The sequence below is a fragment of the Agelaius phoeniceus genome, chromosome 15 (assembly GCF_051311805.1).
Source record: "Agelaius phoeniceus isolate bAgePho1 chromosome 15, bAgePho1.hap1, whole genome shotgun sequence".
Taxonomy (NCBI): domain Eukaryota; kingdom Metazoa; phylum Chordata; class Aves; order Passeriformes; family Icteridae; genus Agelaius; species Agelaius phoeniceus.
In genome coordinates this window covers 6,145,320-6,172,749 of record NC_135279.1, presented here as the reverse complement: position 1 = coordinate 6,172,749, position 27,430 = coordinate 6,145,320, and the positions used below count along the sequence as shown (strand labels likewise).

At 44.7% G+C, this 27,430-nt stretch overlaps 1 long non-coding RNA gene across 1 annotated transcript in view; it reads left to right on the top strand.

The window, feature by feature from the left end:
- Positions 1-26,949, top strand: part of LOC143695272 (uncharacterized) — a 135,148-nt gene extending 108,199 nt beyond the window's left edge. The window contains exon 3 of the long non-coding RNA XR_013184374.1: positions 24,876-26,949. This is a non-coding gene — a long non-coding RNA (uncharacterized LOC143695272). The remainder of the gene's footprint in view (positions 1-24,875) is intronic.
- The last annotated feature ends 481 nt before the right edge of the window (positions 26,950-27,430 follow it).

Genomic DNA, 27,430 nt, shown 5'->3' with positions numbered 1-27,430 from the left:
AGCTGCTGCTAGTGCGAATAAGGCAGAAAACATGAATGTAAAGGATTTGTGGCTAAAACCACTGAGCTCTGCCTTGAGACTTCACTGAGGTCTGAGTTGCCATTGCCTTCCTTGAGCCATCTCCTGGTAATTGGATCAGTGGATCATTGCACATCCTGTTAAGTGTTCAGGAGTCACTCCTGAAAAGCAGGAGAAATCTCTCCTCCTCTGGTGTGACACTCCTAAAGGAGAAGGTTTTGCACTTTTGCAGTAGAAGTGGGAAGGACTCCATAATGTCGGTCAGGGCAAGTCCAAGATTTGATTTGCTGAAATGTCCAGCACAGGGTCTTTGCTTGTGAATCACTTGGGCAAAAGGATGTTTAACTTTTGGGTTTGGGACTGTTCCTTGGTTTAGACAGAGTGTTGGGATAATAACCCAGCTGCACAGCCAGTGTTGTATTAGAAGTCCCAGGGCTGCTGGTATTAATCCCAGCACTGATCTAAAGTAACTCATGACTCTGTTAGGAAAGAAAATTGTATGTTTGCTTGAGGGACAAGGTGATCCATGAGAACTAAGAAATGAATGTTTCCTTAGGGTGTCTAGGAGTGAGAGAGAATTTATCATCTGGTTCAGTACTTGCTTGCTTTTTCCCCTCTAGTTGCTAGCCCTAACCAGCCATGGGAAAACTCTTAAAGTTATGGCATATCTCTGTTTATTTGATTGTCCAAGAGACTGTAAAATGGCCTAAACTAAGGTCAACTCCATCCACAGGTAATGAGGAGATTGACTTAAGTAAAGAAAGGAGAGAAACTGGCTACAATTCTGCAGTGAAGCCACTGAGCAAGCTCTTGGAAACAAGCTGGGTTGTTGCTTGCCTGTGGGACACTGGCTCTCCCCTGGACTGTGCATGTTTTGCTTTCATTGTCACCAAAGACATCTCAGTGATAAAAGCAAAAGAAAAGTAACTTGACTGGTTTTTGTAAAAATGTATTTCCCATTTTGGTCGAAAAGGGAATCCCCCAGGCCTCTACTTTTCTAAAATCATCCAGGTGCATCAGAGCATTTCCAAACCAATTTGTCATCATTTCAGGGGCTGACTGCCTGTAGGAACAGGTAGAGCAGTGATTGGGTGCTACTCCTTGGATGTACAGATCAGTTTGACCCATCCCCAACCCACAGCTTCAAAAGGGCTTCCACAGTGTTTCTTCAGCTCCAGTGGATTGCACTGAGCTGGATTCTGCACTGGTATTCCAGCTGTACTTCTATCAATGAATTACACTAAAATGTCAGCTGGAAGAGCACAGGAATACTGCACTCACACCTGGGGACATTTTGATGGTCAGTGGTGCAGCTAACACCACATGTCCAGTCCAGCATGGATACAGAGCCTGTCTTGCTCTATTGAACTGCTAAACTATTCTTTGGTTCATGTAAGTGGCTCTGAAACTGCAGTGATAAACAGAGCAGAAATTCCGGCAGAGAGCTGAAATATTTACCTACCACTGCTTTCCTACTGCAGAATCCCTGGAGGTTTATGGTAAATTGCTCTCATTTGTGACCCCTAAGGAAGAGGTAGATACATCTGAATTTAATGGCTGAATGAAGTTCCTTTAAAGTGTTCACACACATGTCCTTTAATGCTCCTCACGTTGTGGGAGGCTGTGGATGCCCCATCTCTGGAAGTGTTCAGGGGCTTTGAGCAGCCTAGTCTAGTGGAGAGTTCCCCTGGCAGGGGGGAAAATGAGGTCACCTTTAAGGTCCCTTCCAACCCAAACCATTCTGCAATTCTGTCTCAGAATACTCACAATACTCACAGCTCAGGGTGTTCTCAGCTGATCTCAGGGTGTTTGTCAGCTAATTTAGGTGGTGACACCATTCAGTGGCAAGAGTTAGGCTCCCTCTGTGGTGTTTCCAGAGCAAAACTGAGTTGAGAGGTGATTCACATCTTTCAGGTAAAACTTCCCACAAAGATCTGTTCTGTTGCTGTGAATTAACAAACCAAGATCCATCTTGGTTAGGTGGAAGGGAGAGGATGGAAACTTGCCAAGAAAATGGCATGTGAACCAATAAAATAAAAAATGTTCTGGTAGTCCTCATGTTAGAAATCACATTGTCTGGCACTTATATTAAATATCATTTTTAGTTTACAGCAGACTGTAGCTGGTGGCTTCAGTTTTGTCACACAGAACAGAGTTCCAGTGGTTATTTTTGGTTAAACACTTAAGTCTTTTCTTTCTAACAACTTCTGTTTTAATTGTGCAGATTGTCCCAAAGTGCTTGCTCAAATGTCAGGTTAGATACAAAAGTGCCAAATATCATTTTTATATTCTTGACCATGTCTGTGTTATATTATGTTATTCATCCTTCTGATTTCTCTTCAATGGGCATTATATTTGTAGCCTTTGTCCACGGAGAAAAAAAAAAAAATCTCAATTATCCTTACAATCTTTTTGAAATTTTGTTCATTTTTTAGCATTCCCTCTTGGTTTTGTGGCATGGATCTGATCACAGCACTCACCAAGGAAATTACTTGTGGTTTCCCTAGTGCACAGCACATTGGCACGTTCTGTTTCCCAATATTTTGACTCTGAAGCAGAAGTTTGACACATCTGCTCAAAACATCTGTGGTGTTTAGAGAGTTTGATCATGCTGAGTGGATCAAAATGACCTTTGTTTTCTCAGCCTTTCTTTCTCTCACCAAATGTTGCAGTGAGTTTAGATCCTTTCAGACAGACTACCCCAACCTTGCCATTGTCTACAGTAAACATCATCTGAAGCTGTGCTGACCACCTCACTCATACTTGGCAGTCTTATTGAAATGGTGTCCTCACAAATCCTGTTAGATTTTCTATTTCCCTGTTCATTTTTCCATCTCATTATTCATTGCTTTCCATCCAGAAGCTGAGAGGTGCCTCCAAACCTTGGGCCTCTTTTCTCCTCCCGTGAAGGCCACCAGAGGAGATCCAGGCAGTCCCCAGTGTGGCTCTTTGCCTCCCTCAAGTGACTGGCACCAACACCAACCTCTGTGCAGCTACAGCACCTTCCTGAGACTCAGGTATGCTCTTCACCTCAAGGAGGCTCATGTCTATTATTCCTCTCATTTCTTTAGAAACATAGATATGAAGATTTTTAGATAGAGGCGTTTTTCCTTACCTGGGCACATGAGGGTGAGAAAATGGCATTGCTGCTTGAGATGGCTGCTCCAGACCCAGCCTTTTCCAGGACATCCTTGCTAGCCCATCTGACTTTCTAGCAGTCTGAAAAATTCCACATTTAAACTTTGCTCCCAGGTCTGTCTCAACAGCTGAGGTGACACCAGACCTTGCTGGACTGGGCTTGGGGGAAGTGAAGGTGCTGAGCTACTTCCAGCCCACCTGCTGATGACCCAGTGGGTCATCTCCCAGGCTTGGCAGTTTCTGCCCAGAGTTCATTACACATTGTTACTAAAGCCGTGCTGAGTAGATCAGAGCCAAGGTTGCTTCAAGAGAGCTCAGCTCAAGCTCAGGACATTGCAGAATTGTCCTTTATTTCCTTAGTCATATATACCTGTCTGTTTTCACTGTGTCCTTTAGCTATCCATATCCTTTTTCCAAAGTCACCAGACAGCTCCAGTCAGGGCAATGGCATGTGAACAAGCAACATGAGGGACACTTGAAGAGACAATTCCCAACTGGCTGCCTCCCTGCTCAGCAGCAATGATTAGCCCAGCTCTGAATGACAGAGTGCAATAAAACCGAGACAGTTCTGTCCTTGGTGCATAATAAGTGAAAGACGAGTGGGAAATATCTCTGAAAAGTTTCCTCCCCTAAGAGTAGATGAGTGAGCACAGCCCTTTTCTGTCTGCCTTTCTCTTCACTCAGCAGCAGCCTGGAGCTGAGCCTTCAGTGTCTTTGCCCTTCTCTTTCCTACCTTCTTTTGCAGCTCTTATAGATAAAAGAATAACGTGGCTTTTCTGGTGCCCTAACCCCATTCTGTCACTGCTGTGCACTCCTGTGAGTGTGCATTAGCTGACCATAAAGCTGCTGTGCAGCCAGCATGGAAATGGTATTGGCAAAGCTGTAATGGAGGCAGGAATTTATGTCTGTGGCCAGGTGGAGTTCTGAGGGATTGTACCTGAGCTAATAATACCTCGCTGTGAGCCACTGATTTCAGCTATATCATTTGGGGCAGGAAAATCTATTGGTGCTAGTCAAGTGTGGCTGCCACAGTAATATCATTTTTCTTTGAAAAAAGAAATGTGTACTTTTAATTGGAATCAATGCCAATCACTTGTCTCATACTGAAAAAGAGTTAATGAGAGGGAAGTATAAGGAGAGGAAAACAGTTGAAAATTAAAAATATTTTGTTATGAATAATTATTAAATATTCCTGCTTTTAAGTCATAATTACCTGGAAATTAGGCCAAGTGTAGCTGACAAGTCAAGGAGCCAGTTTGTGACTGAGTAATTTTGGAGCACATCACCTCTTGGGCCAGAGGGGCAGGAGAACATGGACCCCACCAAGCACCCCCTCCTTTCTCCATCCTCACTTCCCAGGGCTTGGGAAGAGCCCTGCTTGCCCACTGAGCCCTGTGAGTGACCCCTGTGAGCTGGTGCAGCCTGAATCCTGCCTCCCTGGAGATGTGGCTGCAGAGCTCTTGAGGGTGGTACTTGGAGGAGTCACGGATTGCTTTCGACTCCAGTTTTCCATTCCTACCCTGTCGCAATAGGACACGAAATAAAACGATGTGGACACTGGATTCTAGGGTAAGAAGAAGAAAAAGAAGGGAAGTTTATTTCCTGATTTCAATATTTATAGACTTACAAAAGTGACAGTGGGTTGGAGGATGAAAGTGTCACCTCTCTAATGACACTGGACAAGACAACAGTCCATCAAATTTCTCCTCCTCCAGAGAAGAACGTTAAACAATAATTATTTACATAAAAGTGCATGAGAAACTTTATTACAAGAATGTAAGCATCAGAAGGCTTAGAAGAACTTAGAAGAACAGGGCGACACTACCCCGTGTGCCGTCCCTCAAGAAGTGGGTACATCCCTCAGCAGAGAGCTGGCCATGGCACAGCTGGACACAATCCATGCATGTCCTTGGTGTCAGCCTTGGGAAAGTCTTAACCTTGGCTGTCAGAGTGAAGAGCCAGAGTGACAAAAATACATCTTTTCCCATCTCTTGCCACCTTCCCCACCCCATTCAGAGCTGCACTGCTACAAAGCTGGTGCCCCCTTCATGTCTCCAGCATCTTCATGTGAACAGATTTGTTGTCCCTCTCAGCCAAGGTATCTCAAGGTATCTGTCAGCTGCTAAAGGCATCATTTTCTGTTTATCTTCTCCTAAGCTGCTGCTCCAGCGGAGCTGGAAAATTAACATTGTGCTCAGCAAAACGGTCTGTGTAAAACAAGGGCAATTTATACAGAAATAGCCATAATCCTTCACATTAAAATCTGGCTGTTAAAATTCTGGCACCTCTCAGAGGTCGCTCTAACCTAGTTAAGTTCTGTTAAGAAAAGCTGTTATTATGGCTCACAGCCTTTTTTTTCTCCCCTACAAGATTGTCTCCTTTGGCTTGTGCTCTTCAGCACTCACCTCTACCTCCCCTGCCCTGCTCCTGCCTCTCCTGGTTTAAATTGCTTTCTGTCATCCATTATTAAAGACTAAACTTAACTACCTAGACACTATGAAAAGTGCTCAATAGAGGGGTTAAAGTCCCTGCAGTATTTCCTTGTTTCTTCTTTTCCCTGGTTGGAATTTTGACCACAGATGAAGCACATTGAGGACGCTCCTGGTAAAAAAGGTGCTGGGCTGGAACAGAACAGATGTGAGTTCAGCTCCCTGCTGTGACAGGGGTTTCCTGTCTGTCCTTGGGTATATAATTTAATTTGTCTCTCTCATTCTGTCTCATTCCCCACCTCACTGCTTTGCAATGATAATATTTGTTTTCACCATCCAGCATATCTCAGTGTGTTTCTTCTCGTGGTGCAAAATCTGTATTAGCCAATGTGTACCCAAGGCTGTGGAGAGTAGAATTTCAGTCTCTGGACCTCAAATTTCATAATACCACACAAATAAATACATTAAATAAATGCCTCTCCTTCCAGCTTGTTCATCATGACTGTATGATGTTTGAAACAGAATGATGTTGAGGTTAAACTTGATCTCTCTTGCCTGAAGCTTTTAATGAAGTAAAAAGGAGAAGATTTCATTCCAATATTAGTGAGACAACTCTATGACCTTAAATAGAGTCCTGCTGAATTTCTCTGGGGGAAAAGTACACAACTGTATAAATCATAGAATCATAAAATGTCCTGAGTGGGATGGGACCCACAGGGATAATTGGAGTTCAGCTCCTGGCCCTGCACAGGACACCTGCAGGACTCACACCATATTCAGAGCCACTGACTTCTGGTGCTGCTTTGTGCAATATTCCCTTTTATCTGCTGCATGGCCAAGCCTGCATCACCAGGGCACAGGGCTCATGAGCACTTCAGGGTGCATGGCAGGTCCTGGCTTTTACAGGGCACATTTCAAGGAAAAGCTTGCAGAACAAAGAATGGCACTTGGCACATCAAGATAGAGGAGAATTCCCTAGCAGGCAAGTGAAGAAAATCTCACTTGCAAAATGAGTGGATGTTTCTGGAACCATGACAGGATCACAGGCTGGCTTTGAGGTTGCAAGTGCAAAGTAGGAAAATGCTTGTGCCAGTGTAAGTGGGCAAACCAAGGGTGGCATGTAGTGACTGGGCAGATAAACCTTGGGCAGTTCTTCCTAGGCACCTCCTGTTTTCTGGCAGGGAGATAAAGCAAACCTCACTTCCCCTTGGATGCAGTTGCAAGAGGTTTATTATCAAAATGTGCTTGAAACAACTCTGGTAGAGTCCAGATTCCTCATCATACAGATAAAAGTGACTAAATTTGGGCTACTGACAGCAGCACCTGGGCTGAAAGTGAATCTCCTTCTCTGTGCAGAAAGAAAGGTAATCACATTCAGAGGGCCCCAGAGAGCTCCTATCTCTGACACTGATATGGAGAAACAGACTGGAAAAGATCAGCCTGACAAACAAAACTATATTTATATTGCAGTAATCTCAGGGACACAGGCACTGGACTTTGGGAATGTTGCCTTTCCCTTTTAAGGGCCTTACCTGATACTGGCAGAACCATTCCCTCATGTGTTCAGTTAGGAAGCTACTCCAGGATATAAAAACCTCTATACTGCAAAGTTTGAGCTGGCAGAGGAACACATTTCAGTGGCTCCACCATGCAGGTAGTTTTGGGGTTATCAGTGAAACTAATTGTATTACTGAAAGTTAGTTTGGGGTTTAAACATCATGCAAAATGAAGTGGCAGAGGTTCACTCATCACTTTAGTGTAATGCACTGTGGGTTATCCTGGGCAGCCCCCTGGCTTGTTGAGAGGGTTATGAGGACTCAGCAATTTCACTGCAGGAGACTTTGCTATAGTTCTTTTTGACCATATCCTTGGGATTTTGCATGGACTGGGGTCTCTTTAGTGGCTTTATAGGATCAGAGAAAAACAAACAAAAAAAAACAGGTAAGAGGGATTTTAAGAGTTTTCTTTATCCATTTTTCTCCCCCTCTAGCAAGGATCAGCTATCTATCTTTATAATTTCTGATGGATGTTTGTTCTTTAAAAGCCTCCAACAGTGAGACTGCCCCGCCTCAGGCAATCTATTCCATCCCCTGCTTCCCTCACCATTAGGAAGCTTTTCCTCAAGTCTAACCCTCATAGCTCTTGCTGTCACTTAAGCCCATTATTTCTTGTGCTTGCCACCTGGTTGTGGCATACAGATTATTTCCTTCCTCTCTCCAACAGCCTTTAAACAATTGATGGCTCTCATGCTCTCTCCAGTTTTTCTCATGTTCTCCAGTGCTTTTCTCTCCTCTGCCTGAACCAGTAACTCCCTCATTGCCCCACATAGATCATGGTCTTTGATAGTTCTCATTTCTCTCCTCTGGAATGTCTACAATTTTTTTTTGGGTGTTTTTTTTTTGTTTTTTTTTTTTTTTTTGAGCTCCAGTGCCCGCAGTGGGATAAAACTGAGGTTTTATTGATACAAGCTGAGGGAAATAAATCAGTTACCTTTGCTTACAGCTCATGACAAACTCCCATAGTCACCTTACACTTGTAGAAAGATAATTTAAATTAAGACAGAAATTGGTGGGAAATTATTTTCTTCTTGTGGCAATTTATCTGTTGTCTTTCAGAAGATGCCATTAAAACTATTAAGTTTTATCACACTTCTGGTTCTTTCTCCAGATCATTAAATCTCTAGGACAGCTGGTACTGCTGAGATGACCACAGCCCATCAGTCCCTGCTGTAAGTGTTGACATTGGAGTGGGTGCTGGCAGCTGTTCCAAGGAATCTGGGTGTCACTGGCATTACCCATTCTCACAGACCCTGACTTTGGCATTAGAGTGTTTGGGGATGGACCTGTGGTATTTTTGTCCCAGCAAAGCAATAAGGTGGCTGATATTGGACATGGGCTTCCAGATGAGCAAATGGGAGCCAGCTGGTCACTTTTTTTTTTTACCTTTTCCTATTGTAACTTTGCTTTGGAGATTTTTTCTTGTGCTTTGAAGGAAAGCCAGCCCAGCAGAATTAGCTCTATGCTGATACAGCACAGGGACATCTTCTCCCCATTACTGATACCACACTGTTGCCCAAACACAGAGAAAATGCAGTAGGAAAGGTCAGTGTGATCCACTTCCTGAAGGACACCTCTGTTGGATCCCACTCTGAGACTGACATAGAAGGGACAATGAGACACCCACGGAAAGTATGAGAAAAAGCACTACAAGTCTGGGTCCTGAGAGTATTCCTGATGGCACTGGATCTTATTTCACACTGTCTTCTTGGCTCTGGTGAGCACATGAGACAGAAGCTTTTGTTGTGAAGGGAGAATGGTGGATATGAAAAAACAAGGACAGAGAAAAAACATCTTTCCTCCAAGGAAGTTCCTAACTGTGGCTTTTGACTTCAAAGGAAGTTTTGTAAGGAACAGCTGATGTTGAGAGGAGATGGAGAGCTTTGAAAAGTTCTGATGTGTTTTGGGTTAAACCTTCCTTGCTTCTTCCCACTGAGGTCATGTAAAGGCCCTTCCCCATGTTTGTGTCACTCCCTGGGTTGGAACCTCAAAGGCTTAGAGAGGATCAAAGAGCCTGTAGTGAAAACAGGTTGATTTTCCACAGCTTTTGAGTTTGGTTTGAGTTCTTCTACTAAAACATAAAAATTCACAAAGGACCATTTCTCTCAAAGAAGGGAAACAGACTCTTTTTTTTCAATGTGTGGACTGTGCAGCTGACTCCAGCAGGTGACATTTTCCAGCTCTGGAGATCTTCAATAAAATCCAGATTTGGTGCGTTGAGGTCGAGGTCTCTCCTCCCATGCTGTAATTTTTGGATGTAAGGGCTGCCTAATTGCACTGTGAGAATCCTTTTAAAAAGGCACCTCCTGACAAGGATGCTCTTTAAAATAGGCCATTAGTCTTGTGACAATGCATTAGGGAATTAAGTGAGTTTGTTAGTGAGGCAAACTTCACATTGCCTCGCTCAGGCTCTTCCCCTGTGAAATGGAAATTGGTCGAAGGAAATCAGAAAGGAGGCACCATGGAATGCACAAACAGGGACACTGGGTGGGACAGCAAAGCATCTGGAGAGCTTTCAGCCCTGCAGGCAGCCAGTGTCTTTTCCTTTGGCACAAATCTGCTGGTGGGTGTGACCCTCTAAATAAAGCCCCATGGCCTGAGGTTCACTCAGTGGCCATCACAAAGACAGGTGTGAAGCTGGAGAGAGATTTATTTAGGGAGAGATGCAGGTGCCTACACTTTTAATGCTACTACGGATTCCCAAATTATCTGGGATGTCCACACGGGGCTTTGGAGACCCAGCACTTCCAGAAGTTCAGTGGGAATTGCTCAATTATCTGAAGTGGTACCAAACACCTGAACTTAGGGACCTGAATTGGTCCTAGAAATGGCACTTGGAGACATAGAAAATCTCCAAGGACAATTCAGCCCATTCAAAAATATTTGTAGAAAGTGTAAGTGTGAGGGGTTTGGAGGAAATTCCACACCTTGTACTTGAATTTGCCTGTTATTACTAATTTATGACTCATTCCTTACATGGGGCTGGACCAGTACCTTCCAGCCTTAGGCTCTGCTCCTGCTGCTGAACAGATGACACAAAACAGGGACCATAGGAGTGTTGTGTAAAGAACAAAACTGAAATAATTTGAAATCATCATAAGGGAAAATGGGAAGAAACAAGGAAACATCACATTCACTTTTAATTGTGCTAATGTAAAAATAAATATTCCAGTATCCAGGGCATATATATATACCCTGGTATATATATATACACCCTGATACACTGTGATTTAAACTTGCTACAAGACCTCAGGCTTCAATATTTTGTTATGTTTTCCTGTCAAATTTTCTTGCTGATAGCTACAAATACCTGGAAACCTCAGCAGCATCAGCAAAGCACCGTGCTGCCCTCATGCTCAGGAGAGTGTGAGAGAAGCTGGCTGCAGATTGTGTTGACTGGACCACAACAGCCCCAGCACATTTAACTTCAAAACGTGGTCAGGTGCTGTGTCAGCTGCACACTGAGAGCTGCACTGGCTGCCAGCTGTGCTCCTGGGAGGGAAGCATGGGAGCAACATCTCTGCCCTGTGGTCTGGGTGTTTTACTCATGATAGTTAGTCCATGGGAAATGTTTCTGCCCTGCCCAGTTGCACAGATCTGCTGCTGTTTATTCCCTGCCATGCAGAGGTGTGATAAAATTGTTAAAGGAAGAGTTGGTTTTTCTTTTGTTTTGTTTTTTGACTTATCTCATTGAAATCCCTTGATTTGTGGGCTGTATTTAAATTCCAGATTTTATCTGGATTCACCTTGTGGGGATTTCATTGCATCTACACAAGGAATGGGACACTGAAAAATGCAGAGAGAGGCAGGAGGGGGAGGATCAGCTTTGCAGTAGCTTTGACCTGAAGGACTGAGCTAACACATTGTTGGTGGTTCATGTTTTGGATATTATGAAGTTCTCACCTAGGACAGGCTCTTTGGCTCTTTTTCACAGTGTACATGATGAGGATATATATTTATTTTAGGTAAAACTTAGCCAGAAGGAAGACAACATGTGGTGTAAGGTAAATTATGCAGATAATGTTCTATTATGTGCACAGAGTAAAAAGTACAAGGGACATGAATTTCCCCAGGGAAACACCTCTGAGAGAGGAGGCTGGGACAACACATGAAATAAAATAAAGAAGAGAAGGAAGAAGGAAAAATAAATTGGAAATAGTCAGTTCTGGCAGATTTTGCTTGAAGGAGACAGAAGACTGAATGAGCAAAAGATTGTACTGGAGGCAATTCCTTCCAAAGAAAGGACTTTGTATTGACTGTCACATATCCAGGTCACTGCTCCAACTCCTGAGGACAGGATTTTGACCCTGCAGGTATTTATGAAGCTTGGAGTGAGAGATTGGAAAGTGTGAAAATAATCTATGTAGAAAACAAGTTGGAGCATCTCTTCCTTCCAGACTTTGCCTTTGTTCCAAGGTGGGGAATGCAGTGATTGTTTTGTAGTTCTGGCCTGTTCTGTATGGACTGCTGAGGTCTGGCTGGAGCAATTCCTGTGGGTTGTGTGGCAATGCAAGATCAGATGCAGCACAGAAAGCAGCCCCTGGGCTGAGCCAGGCACAAAGCACTGCTGAGGGTGGAATAATAATTGTATTTGAACAGCAGAACACAGGGAGAGTCTCAGTGGGCAGTAACACTTCATTTCATCATCAGCAACAGCAAAAAGAGGCTTCTCTGCTGTCTCTGGTTTCACTCCCAGGGCTGTGCCTGGTAGCAGCAGGTCTCAAAGCTGCTGGTTTGGATCAGCCCTGGTCCTGCCTGCCCTGGTGCTCAGCCCCACTGCAGCTGCAGTCCTGAGGGATCTGTGTGTGTTCTGCACAGTGGAACAGGCTGAACTCTGCTCAAGGGAAAAAACTGAGAGAATAAAATAAATTGGGGGATTTCCAGTCCTTGTGCTAGGTCCATAAGGTGTTAATCTCCTCGAGATTTTCCTCAGTGTGTTCAGCCTCAAACTCTCTGACTCTCTGGCTTTTGAGACTCTGGGATGCAGGATTTTGCAGGACATGCTGCAGCCATTGACAGAAATACAATTGTCTCTTCCCATGTGACTGCCAACACAGGCTTCACTGCAGATAAAAGAATGGGAAAACAAATCTTAAATGCTGGAACCCTGTGGTTCTGCCTTCCCAAGGCTGTTTGGGGTGACCCCTGTGTGTGCCCTGCCCTCCTGCAAGCAGCTGCTGGCAGAATCACTCCCACACCCTGAGCTCCCAGGTACAGCCCCACAGTAAGAAAACAAGCTTATCAGTCTTTTGCATTTGTGTTGACACCTGCAGGTTCAGAGACTTTTTGTTTGTTTTCCCTGTTCTCCTCAGTGTATAATTGGCCAGATTGCATTTACTTTTTCTCTCTCTTGCACTAATCACAGCTGCAGACTGGAGTAATTTGCTGATGCTGTACAAGGAATTGTCTCTCCTGGAGACCTGGCTGGTGTGATCAGAACTCACATATGGTACCAGAACAAAGGGCCCTTCAGGCAAGTGGTTCTGTTTATTTTGGCTCAGGTCAATGCTGCTCCCTCTCCCTGTGTCTTCTCCTCCCTGTGTGCTGTGCTCATCTTTTTTCCTCTGATTTTGGAGCTGCTGGCTCCTTGCTGTCAGATCTAGGGTGGCCTGGCTTGTGCAGCATCAGCATCACAGATTTGAAGGATGTGGGAGGAAAGTGCCCAACATTCTGCTTGTAGTTAATGTGCTGTGATGCCCTGCTTCCCTTTTCTCCTATTTCCTCTTCACAGCAAAGAAACATTCCCAGGCTTCCTCTCTGCTCCCCTCTCCTTTTCTGGTTAAAGATATTGTGAGTGGCTTCATGTGGACCCTTGTTCCACCATCTAGAGATTAGTCTAATCCTAATAGCAGTTATTGGCCTTGACTTATTCCTTATTTCCTTTGGAGCAGCTGCTGGCAAAGCTGCTGCTCTCCTGATGGATTTTGTTGGTCTAATTTTTGATAGCATACTTACAGCTAAGGCTGACAGCCTGTTAAAACATTGCCATCTCTGCATTTAGTACTTCTCTGCCCCCAGCTCTCATTTCAGCTAAGTATCAAACATCACTCACCATGTTGCAAAAATCAGTAGCAGTTTGCAGTATTAGGAGGAAGAAAAATCACTGGAAGTAATGGATGAAAAGGTAAGTACTGAACATCAGCACCTTTGGTGGTTGTGTACTGATAAAGGATAAAATAGCTGCTGTCTCCTACACTCCTCCTGAGGCTTTCTCTTCACCACAAAGGGGCAGATATATAATGGTTAATGTCTCTCTAGCATCAGTAGCCTATCTGTGGGCTCACAGATTTCTTGTATTTGTGCTGTTATTTACAAATAAGAGGATTGCAGGTTTTATTCTTGGCCCTTCCTGCATTGTGTGTAAATGTGTCTTCTTCTGTCATTTAGCAGTGCTTTAGAAAACAGCTGGTGCCCCCAGGGTAAAGCTCTAAACAATGTCCTACTCTGGCAAAATTCTGCTGCATCAGCAGACCATGTTGTGCATATTTCTCTCATTGTTTTGCAAATTGCTGTTACAAAGAGCTTTTTCATTAAACAGGCTCTTCTGACCTAAGAGATAGTAAAAATTACATTAGAGATGCCATAGTAACTTGTCACTGTGACCTGCCCTAAATAGCTGGACTTATTTCACTTGGATAAATCATTTATTTATAATGACCTATTATGTCATCAGAATTCTGCAGCAGAGATGCTTCGGCTCCAAGTTACATGAATATTCTTTTGAAGGGCTAATCAGAAGATATATACCATCAGGATTATCTGCTTTAAAAATACAGTTCTAGACAGCACTGCCCAAACTGGGAAGTAATGATTAATCTGTTCTGATTACTGGGATCATATAGATCCTCACTATATGATCTCAGTTAGAGAGAGCTCTAATTCTTAGTTCCTTTTTTCCCTAGAGCTGCATTTCCATGACCAAATTTGCAATTAGAGCCCAGTGCTTCCAGATTTCCTTTGACAACTTAAGAGAACAGCATGGTGCAAAATTTTATCTCTCCCTCTGCCTTTTCACAGACTTTAGTGCCTCATTGTCTGTTAGGAGCATCTCTGTCTGCTTTGGATATGTACTTGGTGCTTCCTGAACCTCAGAATTCCCTTTGTGCAATTCTGCTCATGAAAAGCCAGCCACAGGAGGAATTTTGTCCTTGTAAATCCATGGCACGGGGAGGATGTTCTGTATTGCATCCTGTCTGCTGGCACTGAGGTCACTGTTCTGGCACAGAGTGAGCCAGGAGCAGCTGCAGAGATCCAGGGATGGGCCCTGCTGTTGCTGCCTGGAGGGATGAACGTGGCAATAAGTGTCAGGAAAAGGAAATTGCCAGTCATGTTCTGTGTCCTGGCCACGTGCTTGTGGGAAAGGGTTGGCAGGTGGCTCCTATTCCTTCCATGGAGGATGGGAGTAGCTTTTCTATCTGCTAAATGCCTAAACAAAACTGTCACAAATATTTTCACACATGGTTATTGACCTCAGCCTCAGGTCAGGTCTGGTCTTTATGTCACACCAGTTTTCTGCTGCTTTTGAGGATTTTCTCCAGAAACTGCATTTCTCCAGAAACAGCAATTTCTGCTCCTCTGCTGAGGAAGTAAAGACAGTGCCTCACAAACCAGGACATTGGGGAATGACCATGCCCCAGCCCTGACCATACCCTGCGTCCACTGTGCACCTAAATGCTTCTGAAAATGTTCATATAACCTAGAGAAATCGTGACTGCAATGGAATATTAGTGACCTGAGAGATGGTGTGTAAATGTGTGAATTTTTTGATGTGTGGGCTATCTGTGTGAGGCACTGGCTCTGGTAAATTTCTGTGGGCAAAATGGTCCTCAAAGAGCAGTGAAAAGCCAGCAGGTTATTGCAGGCATCTGGAGAGGATGGAGGTGATTGCATCAGCAGCTGCTCTGAGTGGGAGCCAGGAGGGCCAGCACTTGCACAGTGCCTGTGGGCCCCTGCAAGGATTGCATTTAAAAGCTCTGTCTTCACACCTTTACAGTCCAGGTAAAGTGGGGAAATAAATCACTGTGCACAGTTGTCATTTTTCCCCTCTAAGCACCAGCCAAAGCGTTTAAATATGACTAAAGCACTGTATTTCCTCAGAATAAACTCCCAGATACTCAAAATAAATTGCTAGGTCCTGGTATCAAAGGAATGATTTATAACCCAATTATACTGGGAATTTTACTCTCTATTGTTTCACTGATAGGTTATGGGTCAATTAGGTGTTTCACTCCTGGAGGAACACCTCCTCATTCCACCATAAAGTGTGAATTTGGCACTCTGGGATTTGCTCTGTCCATCTTGTAAACCAAGTTTGTGGGAAGCTTTCCAGTTTGTGGAAAAACTTTGAGAATCATTGTGCCAGGGGCCAGGTCCGTAATTTCGGTACCGTTTTGTCTCTGTTTACTGCTCAGGACATTGGCAGGAATGCAGACAGTTCCTTTGGTGAATAATCTTCACCATCTTCTGTTTCCTCATCAGAATTGCAGTAAGTGGAAGATGTTCATGGTGCAGCTGAGTCTGTAAGGTCACTGGGGAATGGATATTTTTGAGCCTTCAGAGGAGGCTGACAGCATCAGTAATGGGTCTTCAGCAGGGGCCATGAGCAGACACCTGGTGAAGAATAAGAATAGAAAAAAAACTGTTTAATCTTCCTCCGTAACGTTTTTACTCTGTGAGTACAGTCAGCTCTGGGTTTCCTAAGGCTGATGTGATTCTCAGCAAGCTGTCCTGGCTTCCTCTTGTAGCTGCTTGTCCATTCTGCCCTTGAACATCCACAATTGTAGAACCACTGTGGGAAAGGCATATTGCTTTTAGAACAAAACCTATTGTCCCCTCCAGTGGTACAAACCCACACTTACTCTAAAGCCTTTAGTTGAGTGATTTTTTATCAGTGAAATCTGAACAAGGAAAGGGGATTGACCAAGCTAGTGAATGTAAAAGGAAGTTCAGGGGGAAACTGTTTTCAGATTATGCCTCTTAAATCTTGCATTATTTTAGCAATGCAAATTCAATGCTGCATTTTAATTCCCTTGTTAATATGGACTTTTCCAGTCCTGTATGTGTGTAAGCCAGAAAGGGAATCCAGCCCAAGGGTTTTGTATCATCCTCTATTTTCTCCTCCTCCTTTCTTTTTTTACAAATTAGAGTAACAGTGTCATAATCTTGAATAACATTATACTTTTCTATTCCTATAAACTCCAGTCATGTTCTCTAGCCACAGGGGTATTGAATCTAAAAGAGAAATAAAATCCAATCCCAGTCACATTTCTACAGTGAGACCCCAGGCAGATGATGCTTTTGGAATTCTCATGCCCACGCTTTTTGGTTTCCTGGATGTGGCTCTTGGCATCCTGGAGCTGTTTGTAGTAAATGGTGCTCACTGAGCAAGCCTGTCCCTCCAAATGCCTGCCTCTCCTTGTTGCTCCTCTCCCCACACCTCGAGTTTCTAACACATTGATACAACAAGCACTGCGATAATTAGGGCACCATATGGCACTCACAATCACAGAGCAATCCCAGCACCAGTGGGTTGGGTGAGTAGTCAGAAAGAATAAAAGAAGCAAGGCTGCTGGTGTGAGCAGAAGATGACTAAATCAGTGTACTCACATGGCAGAGAAGCACTGAGTAAGTTATGTGTGTGTACAAGCTGGACTTGGGGAACTTTTTGGTTTTGTCCCCATCCATGATGAAAAGTCACCCTGGGTTAGAAGGGTGCACTGAACTGCTGCAGAGAGATAAGTGCCCTTCATGGCACATCTCTCTGAAGATGATCTTTATTATATTTGGCTTCCCTCAGGTCGCTGAGTTCTCTAATATTTCCCTGCCTGGGATTGTATTGCCATTTACCAGTTATAATGGGTATTTAGTGTTTTCAATTATTTGCTACTTCATTGAGAGCACAACAGTCATTGGAGCCATTGTGGGATTCTCAGTTAATCCTCTAAATAATAAAAGGAATCAGGGAGCATGTATAAGCAGTGAGATTTTCCTGGCCTGGCTGTCAGCTGGGAATGTGAGCAAATCATGCCCATGAGCCATCACAGTCACGCTAACCAAAGCTTTGGGGCACATGCAAAAATACAGATTGTGAAGTATTCTTGGGTTGTATCTCTGGAGAAATGTTATAGCTGTGCTTGAAGAAGAGTCTTGTGGTGATGTAAAATGCATGTCCTTTATGGATGGCTGCTCATATGTGCAGTGTCAAGGATTTTGGTGTAGAAAACCCCATTTGGTGTTTTCTCCCTGCTAAAACATCTTCTTCCAACTGAAACACTTCAGCTGCTTGGATGAAGATTGTCTTTCACACTAAATAGCTGTTTCCATATTTGCACTAAACCTTTTCTAACAACGAGGAACAGACACGGTGGATGCCACAGAAGGAAGGGCAGGTTCCCAGGGAGGGTTTGTGGGTGACCTCCCAGGATGTCACCTTCTCCTCAAGAAGCCCCAGGACATCCTTTCCTTTGTCTCTACAGAGCAGATGCAAAGCAACCAACCCCTTTTTTTTTCCTGAGGACAAATCACTTCCAAGTACATCTGGATGAGCATGAAGAATGAGAATATGAATACAGACAATTATGATGGAGTAGAGGCCTTGTAAATTTATACCCAAACTTACCCCCTGGTAACTCATTCATCTGCGTGTCTTGACAGAATGCATGAGAAATAGTGGGACAATAAAGGCTTTTGTTATGCTGAAAGATGTTAATAGCTGGCCTCAGGGTGAGCTGGGTTTCCAAGACAATCACAGATAACACAGATAACACAGCAAAACTCCGAGTTTGAGCACTGAAGCCTTTATTTTGTAAAATAGAGAGACTGGGTCTATGTCGGGGTGGGGGTTGTCTGAAGGTACAGGTTTTACAGGATTTTGTTTTTATGGAAAAGCACTTTCTGGGGCTGTGGTGTAGCTGAACTGCTCGTTACACATATGGAAATATCCAGAAAAACATCATTATAGACGCCTGAGCCTCAGCGGGTGGGGTCTGGGGAGGTGTCAGAGGGCGCTGGGAATGGCCCTGGTGCCCCTCCAGCCTCTGCCCGACTCCAGCACCACGCTGGGAACAAGAGACAAAGAAAGAGCGGCAAAGAAATACAGCAGGGACCTGCCGGGACAGCCGGGGATGGTTAGTGATGCTTCAGAAAAGCTTCCTTATCATGCAGCCTCTGAGGAAGGGAGGTTATAATGCAGATGTGTCCTCACCCCTGGTGCACAGTGAAGCTCCTTCTCTCATCTCCTTTCTGTCTCTTTTCACTCTTGTCTCTACACAAGCTGCTGCCCCTCAGGGGAGGCACCATCACAATCACAGCCAGTGGGAGGGATGGCGAGGTTTGCTTATCGTTTGTAAATTTAAATCTGGACAGAACTGCTTGGTTCTGTCTGAAAATAGTGTCCTTTCCAAAGTGATGCTTCTGTGAAAAGGCTCAGGAATAAACAGCTGGAATGGGTCCACTCCTGTGTATTTAGGGAAACATACACAGGTGTTTTGGGTGGATTCCCCTGGCCTAAATGTAATGCCTGAGTGCTGGCTTCTGGTCTAAACAAGGGTGTAGGTTTGCTCTGTAGTTGGTAGGACTAAAATGTGACTTTTAGAAATTGAAATTTCTCATTTCTCTTGGACAGCCACCTTAGGGTGAGGCAAATGGTCCTTGGGAGGTGTCTCTCTCTCCAGTGACTGCAACAGGAACCCAGAAATCCTTCAAATCAGCTGCCCACATTTAGCTGAGAGGAAAACAACACAGAGTTCAGCACCACTGACAAGTTTGCTCCATGCACCCCTGTACACTTGATAAAAAAACCTTTCCAGAGCCTTCACCACAGCTGCAAAGCACAAACTCCACAACTGTTCTCTGCCAGAGGAAGAAAGTAAGAATATACTAAGGGAAAATGCACAGAGGATCCTAGGAAGTGCTTTTACCTCAGTTTGGACATGTGACTAGTAACAAAATGACAGTGAGCAAGCAAGAAACTTGAATTTTTTAAGGCAATGCCAGCTAAGAGCCATTGATGTGATGGGACAAACTGGAACTTTGATGGGATGAACACACTCCAGAAATACCAGCACCAAAAGAGATAGTTTGGATCAAGTCACTTAAGTCCACACTGAAACAAAATGTACCTTTGTGATTGATATCTACAAAAACTCAAAGTGACAAGGTAATAAAACTGGAAAGGTTTGGGTTCCTTCAGGGAAATCCAGTTGTGCTCACTTTGCTGTCAGAATAGTGGGGTGTCTATTTTGTGGTCACAGAGTTAATGCATTTGATGCAGGTAGAGTGGTTTTCAAATAATTTCATTCTGTTTCCTATATATATGCACATGGCACAGCATTATAGACTAAATGTCTGTAAAATGGGGATGCTCTGTAACCCCAAATTATGTCTGAGAGGAAACAAATCATTCCATGGCTCCTGCTGAGCTGCTGGGGCTGGTGCTGCTTTGGAAGAGGATGGGTTCAGGTTTTTGAACAAAGCAGTGGTGAGGCTGGATAAGCACAAATGTACTGAGGGTTGATGTTTGAGATCAGGAGGAGGATTTCAGGAAATTCACTGTATGTTCCTTGTGCTTCTGTTCACCCAGAGGGATAACTTAAGCAAAAAGGAGCAGTCACACTGAGAAACAGATGCCAGCTTTTGGAGCAGGGCAAGCAAAGGACAGCAAAATAATGCAAGGCAGAGAGCATCTGATGGGTGATGAAGAGTTGCTTTCAGCACTGTTAGGAAAATTAATCCACAAACACCAGGGGTTTATGTCCAAAAAGGAGACAGAGGAGTCCTTTCGGCTTTATTCAAATAAAGGGAGAGGCCATGGGGCATTCCCCTGGGATCTCTCCAATTTTTGGAGGACTCAGCCTCCTTTTTATCCCAATTTCCTGTTTGCATTTCCCTTCTCTCTTTCCCCATTTCTGAGGTACTTGAGAGGTACAGACTCCCTGATACACCTGATACTAAAGATTTCCCGAAGATTTCCCTCTAATGTATAACCCTCCCTCTTAATTTTTAATTCTTCTAGAATTTAGGGGTTTTTCTTTGCCATTGTTTCTTTCATCTCTCAAGGTCTAATTTTGTTTATCAGCAAACCTGAAGTTTATTTGTAAAAGCAAATCTCTTTTTCCATTCACCAACCAGTGGAATCCTTCCCATTGCCTCTTTCATATCCCAGTGCTGATTTTACCTACCAGCAGACCCACAGCTTGTTTGTAAAGACAAATCCACTATTCCTCTCAGGATGGTTGGGTGTGAGTGTTTCTGAAGCCATGTTTAGTCCCCACTGGTCTCTTCCCCTTGCTGAGCAAAGTGAGCATTAGTGCTGCCATGTCCTGCTGTCCAAAGGAGGAGGAATTACAATATTCACTGATCTCAAACAGCAAGGGTGAGATGCATTGCAAAATCAGTGGCTCAGGTTGCTGAATATGCAGCTGAATATGCTTCCACTGTACAGTCAAGTGCTGCCATATCCCCCTTGTGAGCAAAGGGTGGCAAAACTGGGGCTCCTTCAGCTCATTCTCATCCTGATCCTTCCTTTCCCCCTCCCCTGAGCACTTGCTGTCAGATCTGAGGTAATGATGGCTTTCCACTGGATTTAGGAGAGGGATATATCTCCTTACAGGCAGTAAGAGAATCATGGTGGGAGCTGCAGCAGGAAGGGAGAAGGGGTCAGATGTGTGGAGCCCACTGAGGAGAGGCTGACACACACAGAGAGGCTGAAGAATTTAAGATTATATTGTAAACAGTGGTGAGATTGCTCTCACCTCGCTCCAGGTATCTAATGATCTGGCCTGATTCAGATTTCTACATGAGGTTAAGATGAATCACAGTCTGAGCACACCCCTCTCTCCCCACTGGCTGCAGCCAGTGTCTGGAGCAGATGAAGTTGTCTGAGCTGGAGCTCTCTGTGTCTGCTGAGCTGGAGCTGGCCCCATATGAGGGAGCGTAAATTTGCCTGGGCAAATCCCAGTTTGAGCATTGGGATATTGCTCCCTCTTTCAGTGAAACCTGCCTGTATAGCCATTTCTACACTCCCAGCAGACTAATTATTACAAAATTTCTCTGTCATTGCTTTGCAACGGTCCACAGCTTAGCTAATTTAAAAATGCAAATGAATGCTAAATTGCAGTTGAATCTGAACCATCTCCTTCTCCCTCTCTCTCTCCTCCTTTCTTTTTTTCTTCTCTGCTGGGAAAAGAAAGATACAGCAGACATTAAATGCTGATGGTGAAAATCAATCTTTCAGATTTGAGGTAATTTTAAATTAGGTCCCAGTGCCAGGGATAGTGACACCACCAGAGCTGCTTGATTGATTGGTGATTTGAGGAGAAACAGCTTGGACTCCATCCTCCCTTTGTCCTCACAGAGAGAAATGAATGTTGCAGTCTTCAGCTCTTTTCCCTGGGAAGCTTTCACACTCAGATGGTCTCAGATGTTGGGGAGAGGCATTCAGGGGGAACAGGAGCAAATGCCTGAGCTCAGACACATCTCCTTGTGCTGCCCAGCTCCTCGGGCATGGGGCTGGGCTCTGTGCTTGTGCACAGTCAGCTGAAGGGCTGTCCCCTCTCTGGCATCTCTAACCAGCTGCTGGCACTGAGCTCAGCTCTTGGTGCATTCACAATCTGTGAGATCAGTCAAGATTCCTCATCTCTGTCCCCTCCTTTCCCTGTCTGCTGACATCAGCTCCTCTCTGACAGAGTAACTTCTTCAAGGAAGAGCCTATAGCTGCCTATGTGAGAGGGACTTGGGCAAGCTCTAGCACCATGGTTAGTGGATTTTAGCTGCAGGATCACACAGGCAGCCTAAACAGCCATTCACACGCAGCTTCGTTGCTTTCATAATGCCAGCACTGCACTATAACACAAACACTGAGATGGATGCTCAGAAATGGAGCCCTTGAGCATTTAGAGAGTCTGTGATGGGCTCAGAGTGAGGGATTGCATCCCTCCATCCCTGGCAGGAGAGTCTGGTAATCCAAGCCTCCCCACTCCTGACTGCAGATCTGTGTGCTGTGTAGCTGAGTTAGGTACCCAACAAGAATATCCAAAACAAGACTCCTGTGTGCTTCAGGGCTGGGGATAACAGACCTGTCCATCCTCAGCTCATGTATTGATGATAGTCTTCATGATAAATGACATCTTGCTGAGGAAAATACAGAAAATTACAAGAACCACCCCAGACGGCAGCTGCTGGCAGCTGTGCACACAGGACGATATTGCTGTTCATGAAGCATTTTTTCTATTTTGCAAATTGATGCAGAGATGGAATTTCATGAGTGTTTGTTGACACTCACGTACAGCAGACAGATTTCTAAATGGGCTCTGCAGAGATGATTGAAATTCCAACTTGAGTTCCTCACTGGGTCCATTGGCTTTGTAAAATCCCACGTTGTTTGCTGGGCTGATGTGTGATGGGAGGTAAACACGGTTCTTTGGGGCTGTGAACCCTTTTGTTGCCCCAAAGCAGCTGCTAGATGTGCACACCCCTCACAGACACACACACCCCCCTCATGGACCCACACACCTCCCCTCCCAGGTCCCAGACCAGTAAAGTGTGTGGGAGAGACTGGTTTTCAATTACAATTCAAATGTCACAATGATAGAGTCCTCCTAATCCTTTAACAAAAGTGTGCATGGTTAAATCAAACTGTAATGCCTCAGGCTCTGGGTAGTTTTGTTGACCATCAGCTTAGTGCCAAATCTCCTGGGATATTTTCCTGGATTCAGAACATGCAGGGGGTGCTTCCAGCCCTTGCTCTTGTCTGTCAGGCAGATGGAGCTGTTGAATTCCCATATGTGACCTCTTAATAATCCTGTGAGGAAGAGGAACCCGTGGCCTTCTGTTCCATGCAGAAAAGCTTTCAGTGTCTCAGCCTGGCTGCAAGTGTGTCTGTGAGAAGGCACAGGCAGTTTTCTGTGTGGATTGACTGCATTCAAAGAGGGAGGAAGGCAGAAAGAGGAACAAGAAAGTTTCCTGCGTTTTCCCTGAGGGAGTTCCTTCCTCTGCCCTGGGTTCCCCAGGGGCTGTAGCTGGAGTTGGCAGTGCCAGCCCCAGGTTTGCTGGCTCCTGTGCTGGCAGGGCACACTCACAGAGAGTTCTCTGGTGGAGATTTGCTTCATTGTTGTTCCATTATCCTGAGTTCCTGAGGGAGAGGAGCAGTCATTGCTGGATAACCCAGGTCTCTCTAGCTACAGGCTGACAGTTTCTGTGATCTAAGCAAGAACCTTCTGGAGGTTTCTCTGTGTGTGCCCATTAAAGCCCTCAGGGGATCACCAGCACAGGGTTGAAGGATGGCTGGAGAATTTTCCCAACACTTCCCTGGCCTCATGTCCAGAGGGAAGGCAGAGAGGAGCTTTTATGCAGACTGGAACTGCAGGAGTCCTAATGGGCTGTCATGCTGGCTGTGCTGGAGATCTGCATTATTGGTGGTGTTCTTGTAGGAGCTTTATAGCCACACATGTGGCAGCCTTAATTTTGGATGTGTGTACAGGGCCAAATCCTCATCTTGGTGACACCAGTGCAAAACTGAGATTTATTATTATTTCAATTTCAGAGTAAGCTCTAGGCTTACTTTGGGAGCAGGATCTGACCAAAGACCACCTGTGCAGTGGGAAGGGATGAGGAAAACCTGGGAAGCCACAGTTCCTCAGGGCACAGAGTGCTGCAGATCTGTGTTTGTCCTTTCCACGTGTGCTCTGAGTCAGCCCCTTCAGTGTAAAACCTCATGTCCCTCCTGCCTCAGAGTGTGTTTGGGGCAGGAAGACTAAAGCTGGATCTCCTCTGTGGGCATGTTTCAGAATCCCATGTATATGTGTGTGCAAACACACATACAGATATATGTGTATGTATTTATGTACTTTTGTTTCCATATCACCTGGGGGAGGTTTTTCCCTGTGATTCTCTGCTCGTTGGCAACAAAGCAAATCGAAGATTAATTCCATTTAATTTTAGTGATAAAGAACATTGCAGTCACAAGAGGTTTACCATTAATGTTGGAGGACATTAAATATTTGGGTTTTTTTTTTTTAGTTGCAAGATAATAATGTTCTGGTGTAAATGTTTTATAATTATCTCATGAATTATTCATGGTTAACTTGTTAACCCGGCATTTTATGGGATGTGGTCTCTGGAGTGCAAGGAGAAATTTAAAGATAAATAAATGTGAAGACAGGACCCAGCTGCAACAATGAAAATGCATTGAGGCCTCTGATTTATTTTCTGTCTGTGCTGAAGGGTGGTTTCATTCTTTTATTTATATTTTTCTGGTGATGAGCCACAGAACTTGAGTAAGTGGATGAGGTTATTTTCTATATATAGAGAAAGAAAAGAAACACTGGGAAATAAATCAAACTCTCTTCACTGTTTTTTAATCTGAAAGTGGTGCTTGAATTATTTCACCTATTGTTCTGCAGCTCAGAGGTTCTATTATTGTTGATACCGTCTCCATCTGGTGAAGCATTAATGAAAAATGGAAACCAGCAGATATTTTTCTTTATGCATATTATTGGGCCTTTTTTCTGTCTTCACCTTTCCTTGTACTCTCTTCTTTCATCCTTATTCTCATTTTAGTTCTTTAATAATTTCTTTTTTTTTTAATGATTTTTCTCTCTTTCCCTTTCCATTATTCTCTCTGTTCCTCTGGAATTGTCTTTTTCTCCTCACTTTCCTCCTATTCCTTCACCACGTCTCACCTATCAATGTTTTTTATTGGCTGCAGCTCCCTGTTTGTTCTCTCTGTTGCTCACAGGATCTTTGTGGCATTTGCTGAAGTCCAAGAGCCTCGATCTCAACTTCTGAGGGAGGAATCAGACCTGGAGAAAAGTTCCTGCAATTCAAAGAAACCAGGTGGCAACTTCTGGGAGAAGAATGTTGAAACTCAAACCTGGACTTCCAGCCTGAATGTCCATCAGGAAGATGAGCAATAACTGCATTGCCATATGCCAGGGATCAATGATCAGGGGCCTCAGAAGGCTCCCAGCTTGCCTGATATCCACGAATCCAAATGGAAAAGAGAAGATGGCAAATGGCAATCCCAAAGTGAGCAGAGCTGTCCTTGTGCCCAGAGAAACAAGTGAGAGCTGGCACAGGACTGGGACCTGCAGGGGTCTCTGCAGGAGCAAAGTCTCCTCTGGGGAAGATTAAAGCTTGGTGCAAACCCCAAGGTCACCTCTGTATGAGCAGTGGGAAGGGAGCAGTGTAAAACCTGGGATCACCTGAGCTCACTGGCATCCAGCAGGGTTGGGGTTTATTGCACTGGAGATTCCACAAGGAGCTCTCACCCACCAGGAACTCTGGGCTCTGCAGAGTCTGATGGATATCCTGAAAAAATTTGGAGTGACAGTTTGGAGGGTAGCTGGCAAAACATGAGCCAGTAAGACACTGTAGAAAGATGAATTCACAAGCAGAAAGTTTTAGAGAGGGTACTTGAGAATAAGAGTGATTCTACCAACCTTCACCATTCATTTATTTAAATTTATGCTATAAAATGGACAGCAGAGGAAAGTCAAAACTTGCACTGATGATTTTTCATTCTCTTCCCCCCACTGCCCCTGATCTTTTATTTATGAAACTGGTCTGGGTGCACCTTTCAAATGACTTTTTTTGGCTTACTGTTTATTATGTCTTCATCAGCCTTGAAATGGCAGCTGCAGGCAGCTTGATAAATGGATGGAAAAGCTGCTTCTGCCAGAGTCAAACTAACAAAAAAACCCTCAGTATCCATAAGGCTTTTTGTTTTAGCATTTCTAAAACAAGCACTATTTCCCTCAAAGCATCACTGAAGAGTGATGCTCCAGTACCCCTGAGTATTTCAACAAAGGGATTTTTTTATCCAGTGGTGCCCAGGGCAGAAGTTCCTCACTGGGTCATGGACAGGACTCAGCCTGCAGCTCTGGAGAGCAAGGGCAGAGAGAGAGAGAGAAAGAGATGTGGTCTTGGGAAGGCTGAGAAAATCTTCACTCCAAAATGTGCTGGGCAGATCAATGGAGTAAATGAGGCAAAATGTATGAAGTTGAGTCCTGTTCACAGAGACTTGCAGCTTCCATGCAGCTATTTGTTACCCAGATACTTTCTGAACTCTTCATTTCCTCCCAATCCTTCTTTAAATATGAACAGCTCAATACATCCCTGCTTCAAACCTTTTGTCCTCAGCACATTTATATTCCACAGTTGGCCCAGCCTGGCAGTAAACAAGGGTTTAGCTACTGTGGCTTATTGACAGTGGTGAATGGTTCAGTCCCATCTGTGAAGGTACAAAATGCCCACAAGAAAATAAATACCCCCTAAGAAAGGGGTAAGGAACCATCCAGGTGAAAACCTGTCCTGTTATCTGCTGCAGCTTACAGCACAAATGTTGCAGCAAAGAAGGGAGAGAGGGGAAATCCACCACCACCAAAAAAAAAACCCCAAAAACAAACAAAACAAAACAAAACAAAAAAAACCCCAAACAAACAAACAAAAAAAAAACCAAAAAGGAATGAAAACACATGGCTTGTGAGAGGAAGGAAGAGCTCTAGTGGTGAATACTGCAGGCAGAATGACAGAGGCTTGTGCTCTGTTCCTCACTAAGGTTGTTTCAGCTCTACATGCAAGGAAAGAATGTGAATCTCCCCTGGCCTGAGCTGTTGGTGTGGAATTTGCCACCGTGGATCACCCTGACAGCAGGGCACCCACTCCTGACACACTTCAGCACCCAGCCAGCACTGCAAGGACACCTGATGGGCTCTGCCAAAGTCAATAATCTTATTTCCACTGTCCTTACCCATTGCCTGCCTGGGTTCTGGCTGTCTCTGTCTGTCTCTGCCTGTCCCTGCCTGTCTCTGTCTGTCTCTGCCTGTCCCTGGCCGTCTCTGCCTGTCCCTGCCTGTCTCTGTCTGTCCCTGACTGTCCCTGGCTGTCCCTGTCTGTCTCTGCCTGTCCCTGTCTGTCTCTGACTGTCCCTGACTGTCCCTGACTGTCTCTGTCTGTCTCTGCCTGTCCCTGACTGTCTCTGACTGTCCCTGACTGTCCCTGACTGTCTCTGTCTGTCTCTGCCTGTCTCTGTCTGTCCCTGCCTGTCCCTGCCTGTCTCTGTCTGTCTCTTACGGTCTCTGCCTGTCCCTGGCTGTCTCTGACTGTCCCTGACTGTCCCTGTCTGTCTCTGGCTGTCCCTGTCTGTCTCTGCCTGTCCCTGGACGTCCCTGTCTGTCTCTGGCTGTCCCTGCCTGTCTCTGCCTGTCTCTGCCTGTCTCTTACGGTCTCTGCCTGTCTCTGTCTGTCTCTGGCTGTCCCTGTCTGTCTCTGGCTGTCCCTGGCTGTCCCTGC